Genomic DNA, 13,228 nt, shown 5'->3' on the forward strand with positions numbered 1-13,228 from the left:
GCAAACACAGTGTTTACCTACTTTACCATTTTGACCAGAATGATAATCCATGTTCTTAAGGCTCCTCAGGGTGATAAACATTTCCTCTGTTCATGGTACACAGATCAGAAGTACCTTAGAGCTCATACTTCAAAGATAGCTAGATGAAAATGCATTTCTCTAATGATCTGCCAGATAGTAGTTCTCCTTCCTGAGGATTTATGAATTACACAGAACCCATTCAGTCTAGCATACTCACTTTCTAGCTTTGCACCTCAGGAACCAAGGTCTTCTTTCCTTTTATTCTCTGAGGTATCTCAGCCTCTGACTAAATGTATTGATGAAATTACCTTAAAAGTCCTCCAACAGAGCCCAAGCTCCATGGTTTATATGCAATCAAAATGGACTTTTAAGGTAGCACGTCTTTTGATGTTCAAAAGGATCTCTTGAAGAATGTTTAATCCTTGTCTTATATACGATAGAAGTCTCCAGCTGTTATACAGCTAGGAAGTGTCAAATCTTGCTTCCAGTACTGAAGATATATGATTCAAAGGGTATGCTTTTATGCTATCATCAATTCACAGGTTAATGTGTAGTTACCTTTAATTGTTGTACAGTTATTAGTTGTATCACCAGCTAGACTGAGATTTTGAAGGGTGAAGTCCAGACCTTTAGTTCTTTTCTGTCCGAGCACAGAGACTTAGCACATGATTGACTATATAATTGGTGCTCAAAAAACAAAATAATAATTTTAGCTTAAGTTAAATTGAATTGAGTCGCATTGGATTGGGTAGAATTAAATTCATGCTGTTCATTGATGAGACTATTAATAACCTTGATCCCTGTGCAAACCACACTTATCTGTAATGGATATGCCCCCTCACACTGTGACCACATGATCACTGAGCTTGAAAAACTATCATTGATGACTACAATGATTGCAACCTCTGAAACTATCCATCATTGCCTCTCACAATTTTCTGAGACCATAAAGTCTAGTGGAACAAAACATGGCTCTGGAGTCTAAGAAACTTGGATTAAAATCCTCTCTTCATTGTATAGAACTGTTCAAACATTACCAAGTTACATGATGTTTCAAGGCATGTCTTTGAATCTATAAAAATGGCTATAATGCCACTTACTTACAGGGTCACTGTGTATTTTCAATGTGATATGATATGTCTGACCTATAGTGTGAACTCTCAAACTAGAGCATTTTACTTCTCAATTTGTCTCTCTTCCATCCTACTTCTAGAATTAAGTGGACTCAGTGTACTAAAGAAAGCATCAAAAATCATTGATTAGATTATAACTAAGACCTTTTTCTTTAACTTGTATAGTCACTTCTGCAGAAGGGAGTATAATGTTCTAGCAAGTGCCAAAATATTTGACTCCTGATAAATATTTGCCGCTGCTACTGATCTTGCTGCCACTATGATATAAGAGAACCAAAAACCTAAAATCCAAAAATCAAGATTACAGATGCCTGAACTAGGGCCCTAAGACTGAATAAAGACTCTTAAGATGGAACTAGAGAAGCAAAGTACACTGCGCCATCCACCCCTACACTGTCCCTATGAAACCTAACTTGATTAGACAATGGCCAGAAAATCACACCCGTCTACTCATCTCCTGCATGAGGGGCTGCTATGCCCTCCCCATTCTCTGCCTACACTCATAAAATCTTAATATACTGTTTCATGAAATTTACTAATTGTCGTGATACAACTATACAAGGAAATGACAATATAGGCAAATATTCATTGACATGAAAAGTTGATTACAAATGTTTATGAAAAATTAGTTTGCAAAACTGCACGCATACATACATGGTGATGGTACTTAGAGGAAAATGTTCTAATATTGGTTATCTCTGTGTGATAAAATTATGAGTTCTAGTTGGGTTTTTTTAGTTCCTTCTATATGTTTTAACTTTTAACTGTATTTTCTATTTCTATGTTGTCCCTATATTGTTCAGAGAAGAAAAATATGTCTCATTTTTAATATTTTATAGGAGCTGACTAAAATACAAGACTAAATTACAATCTTTATTAGAAACAGAAAGTAGCAGAATGACATCAGGAACTGTCACCAACATTTTATGGGATACGTATCTTAAACTAATACTGAATTCCACATTTAATAGTGAATCACCACAGGCATTTTAATTTAAATAAGGAAATAGATTTAGACGCCTGCTCCACTTCTAGCCAACATAGTAAGATCTGAAACAGATAAACAGGCCCACTAGGATAAGATGTAAATTAGAAACATTTGTAGATGACATGACAAGCTCCCTTCCCCAAAGGTAAAAGTATTAGTTCTATATTATTTAAACTAACAATAACATTTAGGAAAGATAGTGTAGTAGAAAATTACAAATTATAACCACCCATAAACAACTTACAATCTTAAAATAACCATTGTTAAATTTAATCTTTCTGCTTTATAGCTAAACAAATGTTTATCAAAATTAGCATACTGGTATCATACATATAGTATAGGACACACACACATATGTATTTAGTTTTGCATTGTGTGAAATTGTATTAGATTCTGGGAAAACAATAATTTAGAGTGGTATGCTGCCACCCCCAGCGCCCCCCCCCCACCACCCCCGCCGTGAGTCTAGTGAACAGCAAGTTCAAATGCAGAGGCAGGAGAAAGGCTTTTGTGGGTGCAGGATTCTTGAAAGGCTCCCTCCCAGAGACATAAGATACCAGTCTCACTGTTAATGGAGGATGTTTTTAAGTAATTATATCAGCTTAGGCAATGTAAGAAATGACTAGTTTACAAGCTCCTCACAGGGCTTCTAACTTACTTTCTGAGTCACTCAGGAAGGAAAGAAAGTAGAAGATGGCAAACCCCTGTAGATACGGCCAATGATAGAAATTCTTTGGAGACAGAGGATTCTGCCTTCCAAAAGCAACCACAGTGACTCTAGAACTAGAATCTCTATAGAGCTACCATGTTTCCCCGAAAATAAGACCTACCCAGAAAATCAGCTCTAATATATCTTTTGGAGCAAAAATTAATATAAGACCTGGTCTTATTTTACTAGAAGACTGGGTCTTATATAATGTAATGTAATATAACATGTGACCGGATCTTATATTAATTTTTTGCTCCAAAAGATGCATGAAAGCTGATTGTTCAGCTAGGTCTTATTTTTGGGGAAACAGAATAGATGCAGGAGGCTCTGATGGAGAACAGGCTACAAAGAGTTCTGAAGATCATTTGTGCAGCTGAACACCTTAGAAATCTTCTTCCAAATTTTGCATCTCTGGCCACCCACCTGCTCACAAGTGGCAAAATATTTCTACAAGTATCAGTAAATATGAGGTTATGATCTCTGACACTATGATTTTCTGCCTAGTTATAAAAGCTGATTTCAGATAGCATGCTGAAATTTTACTTTGTATCTGAATTTACTGTTTTGTTTTTTTTCATTAGAGACTTATAGACAACCAGTAACTAAAGGACAGATTGATGTCATAACAATATTTTATCTATATAATTTTGCAAATTTTGTTGCTTTTTTCTTTTTCTTTTTTTCCTTTCCAATGGGTGGTTCACCTAGAAAAGATCCCCTAATATCATATCCAGTAGGATTACAGTAGGACTTTGTAGAAATGCCTGACTTGCATGACTACAAAAAGGATAATGGTATCATGTGATGAAAAAAAAAATCTTATATTACCATCATGCATTACTTTATTATCATTTTCCTTTTTTTCTGAGTATGCGAGCAATAGCAAGGATATTCTCTATGTAAAAGGATTTGGGGGGAAAGAAATGTCAAAGTGCTTGGACCCAATGTTTGGCACAGTATGCTTTCTAGTATAATCTCTCTCTCTCTCTCTCTCTCTCTCTCTCTCTCTCTCTCTCTCTTTCTCTCTCTCTCTCTATCTTTATCTCTATCTTTATTATCTCTATCTCTCTTTATCATCTCTCTATATATCCATCTGTCTGTCTGTCTGTCTATCTATATATTATGCATTTAGTGAATCTACAATGAAAGGAATCATGTTTGCTAGCCAGGAAAGTCCATTTACATCACCAAGAAAAAATCCTAGTTAAAATAGTAATGACAGAGTGATGGCTTAGAATTTCCAGTCAGTGGAAGAACATGTTTAATGAATATTTTATAATTTGCCATGCTATCACTGATCTACAACACAATGAGCAGCTCTCATATCTGAGAAACCTTCACTGGGCTTGAGTTTGAAAAGATTTGATTATGAGGTGTGGCTCACCGGCTTGCCCCAAGTCTCCATTTATCCGAGTTTTTCTCAGTCTGTCTGCAGCATTGTTCCTGAAAGAACTTTCTGGATAGAGTTTCATCAACAAAAAAGTCTTTGTAGAGGGAGAGGGTCAAAACTACCATTCTTAGATGAAGAACACCATTCTAACTCTGCTGGAATTACAGGCCTCTGGCTTCTATGTGGCACCATATTGTGAGGTCTCAATTTCAGAGGGACTTGAATTTGAATCTCTTGAATTTCTACTTTATCCATTCACGCATGTGTTCATTCATTTACATCAAGTAGTAACTATGTAACAACCTGGGCCTCTGTTTTCTGATGTGTAAGATGGTAATGATAAAATTATTACTAAGTCATTATGGAAATGCACGTGTTAATATATAAACAATGCTTAGAAAGACTCCAGGGACATCAGGATTGTATTAGTCATTGCCATGATTAGAACATCCCGGCAATACAAGGTGCCTCTCCAGGATAGAGATATTTGTTCACCGTGAGGGCCGTAACGAGTGTCCTCTGTGACATAAGCACTCAACAAATATTTACAAAAGGAGAGATGAGTAGCCTGACACCCTCCTGTCACAAAATACCTAGAGACATGAGACCGGGTGAAAATGTTAATATACTTTTACATGCAAAGGTAAGCAACTAAGAAAGTAAGGGAAGTCACTAAGGCCGGTAACAGCAATGTTAAGTCCGTGAAGACTCTGAAGACCAAAGATATATCCTGGGTCCTTCACAGGAAGGGAAACTGGACTTGAGAACAATGCCTGATGCTGACACCTGTGAAGAAGGATACCCTCGGGGGAATGATGAACTAAAATGAGGTCCACCCCACGTGTTTGTGTGCCATTCACTCTGGGTGGAGAGGGGGATAAGAATGTACATTCTGAGAATTCGGACACATGAGCCAGCCCTGGATTTTGAATCCATACAATCAGCATAAAAGCAAACAGCACCAAAAACATTCCACAAAAATTTGAACTTCAGTTTAAACTGTACTAATGCAGTACTAGTTAGTATACTGCATTTGCCTGACAGAAGGAAAGGGGAAGTTTCTAGATATCCTTTCCGACGGCCTAAAGAAGTCACGGAGTTAGTAACACTCTCTCTAATGGTGCCCTGTGAAATAATTCTTACATGAGTATATAAGGTAGTGGTGGGTAGGCAAGAATAGCAGTGTGTACCTATAGGAAGGTTTTACAATGGTGTGTGCCCCTGTAACAGCTAGTATGTTATAATGGGAAGACTAAGGGAAAGAAAAATAGGGTTTAATGTCCTGAGGTTCAGGGTCAAACCTCATACTGGCCTCTTACTAGCGATGTGATCTTGAGCATTTTGCTTAACTGCTTTGATCCTCAGTTTCTTTACCTGTAAAACCTGGATAATATGTGGCAGACAGCCTTGAGGTGAGAATTAAAGGAGTTTCAGGTAACATGTTTGAACCACCTAGGAAAGTACCTGGTACACACTCAGTGCTCAGAGCTATTTATTTCCCCACCCCCACCCCAGGCCAGGAGACGTGGACTCCAGATTTCACCCACGTGAACACACAGCCCCAAACATCCTGGTAACCAGAAGCAGCCGTGTCTCTCTCCAATGCTAGTGTGCAGATAAAGCAGTTGAGAATATTCAGGAGCCCAGAGCTCTGCCCACCTCACCATGCTAGTGAATGAAAGCCTGGGTGAGCATAAGCCAGCAGCTGGGCTTTTCTCCTTAGCACACCTTATTCCAAAGCTACTGCAGCATCCAACGCGGTGTCTTAATGCCAGAAGCTCATCCCACCGTGCTGTGTGGATGGGTCCACTGACCAAGCTGAAACAAGCATTTTACAGGAGTTCTCACCAGGTCTGAATGAAATGTTTTCCCTGCCTCTGGACTGGAGCCCTGTGTTAACACCAGAGACATTAGCAAAACACCAACCACAGTTTTTTGTTTTTTTTTTATTTTCCTTTCTGTGGAATGTGGCTTTGTCCCCAGGACTGATGGTGGATTCTTTCTCCTTACCTGACTACATATTTCTTCTCTGGGGCCATTTGTATGCTAATAGGGAAGATCACACTCTCTCTGTCCCGCACAGCCTGAGCTGCCCATTAGAAGAAGCCCCAACAGTAGTAAAAACCATTTGGGGGATCCCAACTCTGAGAAGAGGCGAAAAGTGAAAAAGGAACAGGTGTGGTTTTTGGAGCTAAGCTCTCATGCAGGCACGCACGGGCGAGCGCACACAGGGCTGCAGAGAGAATGAGAGAGAGACTTAAAAAAGGTTGCAGCATCAGTGATTTCTCCCAAATCTTTATCTTATTTTTGCTGATCTGACATATTGGTTTCCATAGCAACCTAGGGTGGCCTGGATAACATGTGAAGTTAATTTCAGAAAGGTCTGCAGAGCCAGGCAGAGTGTTTTGGATGAAAACTCCTTGCTGTCTCCCAGGAACTGCAGCCACTGGACTCCAGGAAGTGTTAACACATGTGAACTTGGTAATAAAGATACTGTTTAGCTTGGAAGAAAGACGGGTCCTGCTCCTTTTTGTTTTCAGCTTCCAAAATTAGCACTAGGAGAGAAAGGCTTTACAAAATCTATGGTATCTGTGCTTAACTCCTAAGACAAAATTTCCCAAAACAAAGGATCAGTCTATCCTTTAAAGCAGAGGTCAGATTGATTTTAAGGGCCAGAGTATCAAAACAGAGTATACAATCAAAAGAGATGGTACCGGAGGAAAGAATAAACAGAGATGACACATTTGGGCAAAAGTGTTATAGAAACTTAAATCGCTGTTAGGAAATATATATATATATATATATATATATATATATATATATACACATATATGTACATATATATATACACATATATATACATACATATATATACATATATTGTATAAATTTATTACTTTATTTCATATACAATCCCCTAATTATAGCCTGGGAGGGACTGTAAATGTATATATCAGGAAGCTGTGTCCTGAGACTTCATGTAATTTATATTTAACAAAACAAGCACCTAAATAGGAAATAATAATATTCAGTGGAGAGGTGATGATAACAATATAAAAAAGTTAAAAATCACTATCCTGCTCCCCACATATTTTGGAAAAGGAGTGTGGTCTGGAATAGAATATGAGGGAAGGAGAATATCACGGAACCTTCTTTAAGAAAATGAAGTGGGAGCTCAGTCTTCAAGGAGAGGCAGGTGTTAGCTGCTCGGCCTGGGAAGGTGCAGCCTGATTTGCCTGGGAGGGCTTATCAGGCAAAGGAGACTGACTGCATGGGAAACCCCTGAAGGTGAGGTACAACTAGCCCGCCGTGAGGCCGGAGGCAGGAGCGGGTAGAATGAAGTTGCAAGACAGAGTCTAAAGGGAGATGAAGTTAGTAAGATACAAAAGGACCAATATGCGTAGTCTTTAGACTAAGGACCTTCTACTTTATCTCCTAGGTGATGAGGGGCACCAGCGTGTGTTATATGTGTCAGAGACATAAGCAGATCAGCCTTCTAGAAAACCATCATGCTGGTCGCTGTGGAGAATAAACTGGACAAACCTGAAGACGGCAGAGCTGCTTAGGAGGTCCTCAATGGATGACAGACCGACAAGCAGGACTCAGACGGAGAAGCCTGGGAGACGACACCTCAGGTAGTTAATAAATGGTGGGGGAAAGCAGCTGGTAGAAGTTACTGACTGGAAGCAGTAGATTCGGAAGTATGCCCAAGAGAGAGACAGAGAGAGAGGCGAATCTTTACCTGGGGCATGGATGTGGGGTGGGAGAGCAATGCAGGGATATGTATGAAGTTAATTCATTGTGCTTCCCATGCTGTTCTCATGTTCATATTAAACACTAAAAGTCTGGATTTGAATTGAAAATTACATTTATGGCACATCTGGAAAGATAAACTGTGAGATTGGCCAGCCTTTTCCTAGTTCTAAGAACAAGAGTAATGATAAAAGATGGCTTATCAGATATTAAAACATCGTAAGGCTCTAATAATCAAGGTAATCTAGGAGAGCCAGAACAGTGAAACTACACAGAAGGTCCAGAAGACAACAAAGGATTTGTAAGCATTTTAGAAATGTTGAAATGTTTGGTATGTTTTTGAAATAATAACAGAGCAACTGGTTACACTTATGAAAAATAATATAAAATTCCTAATTTAGGGCCAAATGAAAGATTTCTGTGATAAAAATGAATTCAAAAGAAAAGATATGTGCATATTTATATAAGGAGATGAGAAAGGCTTTACCAACTGTTATTGCAAAAGTACAACCATAAAGAAAAACATGAGTAACTTGGATTTAAAAAATCCTTTCTATGAAAACAAAAATGTTATAAATAAAATTAAAAGACAATAAACTGGGATAAAATTTGCAGTCTACATGACAGCAGAGTTAATACCTTAATATTTAAAGAACTCTAATAAAATGGTGTGAAAATGAAAAGAATCCTAGTGGGAAAATTGGCCCAGGACATCAACAGGAAAAACATAAGAATTATAAATATACATTATGCGTATATGTTATATATGTATGTGTGTGTATGTATTTATCTAAATTGTCCAATCTCACAAGAAAGTTTTGCAAAAATGAGAAAAAAAGAACTATGTTGACAGGATTGTCAATTGGTACAGTGTTTCCAGTAAGTGATTTGAAATCATGTATCAAAATCATACGGTTGGGCCCATACATTCCATTTCCAGGCACCTATTTGATGATAGTACAAAAGAATGTCCATGGCATTGTTGTTTATAAATTCAAAAATGGAAAGTAACCTAAGTTATCCAATAATTAGAATTACATATTTAAATTATGATACATATTTACAATGACTTTGCACGTTCATAAATAATGAAATAGCAGAGGTGTGTTTTATGACATAGAAGCTATTTCTCTTTCCAGAATACCACGAGCTCCATGAATGCAGGGTCTCTGTTTTGTTCACTGTTATAGCTCTAGGGCTGGACTCCAGCACACAGCAGACGCTACATAAACACATGTAGAGAGGAAGGTTGTTAAATGTTGTAGGCAGAATTCTAAGATGGCCTGTGACTTTTGTCCCTAGTGGCACTCCCATGGTATGTCATATTACATACAAAAGGGATTTTCCAGTGTAATTAAGGTTACTAATCAGTGGAATTTAAGCTAAGAGAGATCATCCAGGTAGGCTTAATTTAATGACAAGAGCCCTTTAAGAACAGAGGGATTTCTCCAGATAGTAGCAGAAGAGGCTATTAGGGAGATTAGAAACTTGAGAGAGATTCAATGTAAAAGAGTTTCCCCATTGCTGAAATGGAGGGGCCACTGCCATAGACCTGAGAGAGGTTCTGGGTGCTGACAGGAGTCTCTGCACCAGCAAGCAAACAAGGTGCTCGTCTTTCCTACTTACAAAGCACTGGATTGTGCTACCAACCCAAATGACCTTGGAAGCAGGTTCTCCCCCGGAGTCGGCAGCTAAGAGCCCAGCCCCCCAGACACCTTGACTTTGGCACTGGCCACTAAGCAGAGAACCCACTGAGCCTGCCTAGATTGCAGACCTATAAAACTATGATGTCAGGGCGTGTTGCTTTAAGTCACTAAGTTTGTGATAATTTAGAATAGAGCAATAGAAATCTAATCAATTAGATAAAATCAGCAGGCTTCAAATCAGTGCTTACAGCACAATTCCCTGTTTTGTTGATACATGCACGTATTTATGAGTTTGCAAAAGAAAACCAGCAGAAGTACATACACAATGATAATAATGATATACACAGTGGGTTGTTTTTGTTTTGTTTTGGTTGGAGAATTGAACCAAATTGTACAGAATTTAACCACTAGACATCTGGAAAGTTTGATAAGCCATTCTTCTCATGGGCTAAATTGCTTGGAATAAACTTGGCCATTCTTTAGGTCCTTCTCCAATGTCACCTCACCACTGTAATCAACCCCTCTCTCCGTGCGTTTGCTCATAGAACTATAGTTCTGGCTTTGAGATATGAAAACCCAGGGTTCGAAACCCGACTTCACTACCTATGAACTTTTGAAATGTGGATAATTTAAATAACCTCTATAGCTTTACTTTCCCCCAAAATGAGATGTGAACGAGAACAGTCACCAGGTAGGGTCATTGTAAGGATTCGGTGGAATAATAAATGCATAAGAGATAGTATCATAGTCAAATCATAGCGGTCAGTACAGTTATCACTGAGCCCCTGGTACACTGCTTGGCCGGTGCTCACTGAATCGTCGCTCTAGTGTTTAGCAGAAGTGAGTTGCTACAATAACTGCTTTTCGGTCTTTCCCACGGTCCTTCTGTAAGTATGTCTTAATATCTCAAGTGCCTAGCACAGTGCACGTGGCACCTGCCAGGCGCTTAGTAACTTCTGGTTCAATTAATGCATGGAAGAGTAAAATAAATACCGTTAGAATGGAACGTTCGGCTCATGAGACAATGCAGACCGCAGTACCACAGGACTACCACGAGATGTCAGTATAAATAGGAAAGCTCGGCATTTCAGGAATATTCTGGATAATCTGCCCCTTCCCTCTCCTAGGACTCCAGGAAAAGGCACAACTGCAATAACGTAATGGCGGAAATCACACTGTCAGGAATATGCATACCTTTCTCCTATTGATTCAATCCTTAAAAACACAACTCTCTCTTGACAGAGGAAAATCTCTCCGGGGAGCTAGTACACCCAAACCAAGATCTAGGAAACCTCATTTGGGGACAATTCTATGTGCACGGGCTATGTCCTACCCCTGCCTTCAATCTGCATCTCTAAGCCTGGGTGGAGAAGTTAGATGGTCAAGAAAAACATGCAGACGCAAACGCCAATTTCCCCACATAGCATTTGTATGTCTGTGCAAGTTTTCAAACTTTCTGAGCTTTATTTTGTCAAGTGAGAAAGAAAAAAAAAAAGAAGAAAATGAATATATAGAGATTACAGACCTACTGTCGCAGCCATAGAAATGTAAGCAGAACAGTAGTCTCTTAAGACGAGTTCCCAGAGTATCCTGGAATCAAAAAGAAGGATTTTCTTTGCAATTCTGGAAATATTTGGGCATTGAGCCCACAGCTACTTGGCCCAGAGCAATCTGTCTAATGGATCCACAGATTTTCTGAATTAGGCTTACTTTGACATGGCCCCCCAACAGTACTTTCCCTTTTAAAACCACTCTCTATTGAGCACAAAAATTGCTCCTCACCAGACTCTAAAAAAGGGTATGAATGTCATTGTCTCTCTGGCTTCCTGTGTCCATAAAATGTCCAACAGAGTATTCTGGGCTCATAAACATGTCCACAGCCCGTTTCTCATCGGCCTTAATGATGCTTCCTAATGGCTGACATTGGCATCTTTTCTCTGGGGAAAGCATGGTGAGACTAGTTCCCCTTCCCCAAAATAGCTGGTAGGAATAGCCCAGGAGCTGGAATGCAGAGTGACAGTTATTCTCTTCCCACGAAGAGCTGTATCCTCCAAGATATGGGAACCCTGCCTCACTTCCTATGGCAACTGGCAGAGAGGCCCCATTGCAATGGGGAGAGAGTCATAGCCCCATTCCAGGAACTCCAGGACGGAACAGAGACATAGATCATGAAGAAAATGATATTACTTAGCATCGATTATGTGTGAAAGAGTTTTCATGGGCTACGTTTTATAAATTAGGAAATTTTCTTTAGAAAAAAAGCACATTATTTTGTTCAAAATATGTGATCATTTCGCTTGATCAGGCTACTTCCAGAGAGCTAAGAGAGAAACCAGCCATGGACAGAAATAGGTCTACAGATACTATCAGCCTGGTCCATAGAACTGTGATGGGAATGTGGTGAGGGTGGGCCGTGTGGGGAGAGGGGCATATCGCCCAGAAGGCCTTGAGAATTCAGAGAAAGGAGATGTCAGCTGTGAGGGGAACTGGAAGCCGGCTGACTGGAGCAGGACCTGCCTTTCCCACCATTCCCTGACCACCTGCTCTGTGGGGGGGCTCTTATCAACACCCACATCAGCAAGGCCCTCTGGAGCTGTGCAATGCCGCAGACCTGAGCAGGGCTTGGCTTTGTCCTGGGTCTGGGGAGCTACAGATGAATAATGTCTGGTGTTGTTCTCCAGGGGTTCACAGTAAAGAAAGAGTAAAAATGCATTAACAGCCAATTGTAAAAAGCAAAAAACGAGTACTTAGAAGTGACAACACAGTGCTATGGTGGCATGGCAGAGGGACACTTTCATTCACTGTGTCTTCTCTGGCCAACGGAATGTTCTCTTCTGAGTCACCGCTTGCCTAAGAACCCACTGGGCTCTCATTTGGTGTCACATTTGGTTTTACATAACTGAAATGTGTCTTCTGAGGACTTGGATTTGTGTTGGTACCTAAGTAATTGGGGAAGACGCTATAGTACATCATAAAGACCTAAGTTTAAATCCTGGTTCCTCTAGTTTCCTAACCCCCCACTTTTCATATCTCCTAAAAATAGGTTTTACTACCCTATGATCCAGTAATTCCACTCCTAGGCATCTACCCGGAGAAATCCAAAACTCCAATTCAAAAATCTGTATGCACTCCTATGTTTATTGCAGCACTTTACACAATAGCCAAGATATGGAAACAACCAAAATGCCCATCGGTAGATGACTGGATTAAGAAGCTGTGGTACATTTATACAATGGAGTATTACGCAGCCATAAAGAAGAAAGAAATCTTATCATTTGCAGCAACATGGATGGATCTAGAGAACATTATGTTAAGTGAAATAAGTCAGAAAGAGAAAGACAAGTACCATATGATCTCACTTATATATGGAATCTAAAGAAAAGACTATGTGAATGAACTAATCAGAGTCAGTTTTGGGGACGCAGAGAAAAAACCGAGAGTGGTTAGATGGGTGTGTGGGAGGGGGTTGGGGATAAGGGGAAAGGTGAAGGGATTTGGAAGCAGCTGGTAACCACAAGATGGCCTCAGGGTTTTTCTTTTGAAAATTAATTTGGGGAAGGTATTCTATAATGTTGTAAAGATTTTGTT

The sequence above is a fragment of the Rhinolophus hipposideros genome, assembly GCF_964194185.1.
Source record: "Rhinolophus hipposideros genome assembly, chromosome: 12".
In the NCBI taxonomy this organism is placed as follows: Eukaryota; Metazoa; Chordata; class Mammalia; order Chiroptera; family Rhinolophidae; genus Rhinolophus; species Rhinolophus hipposideros.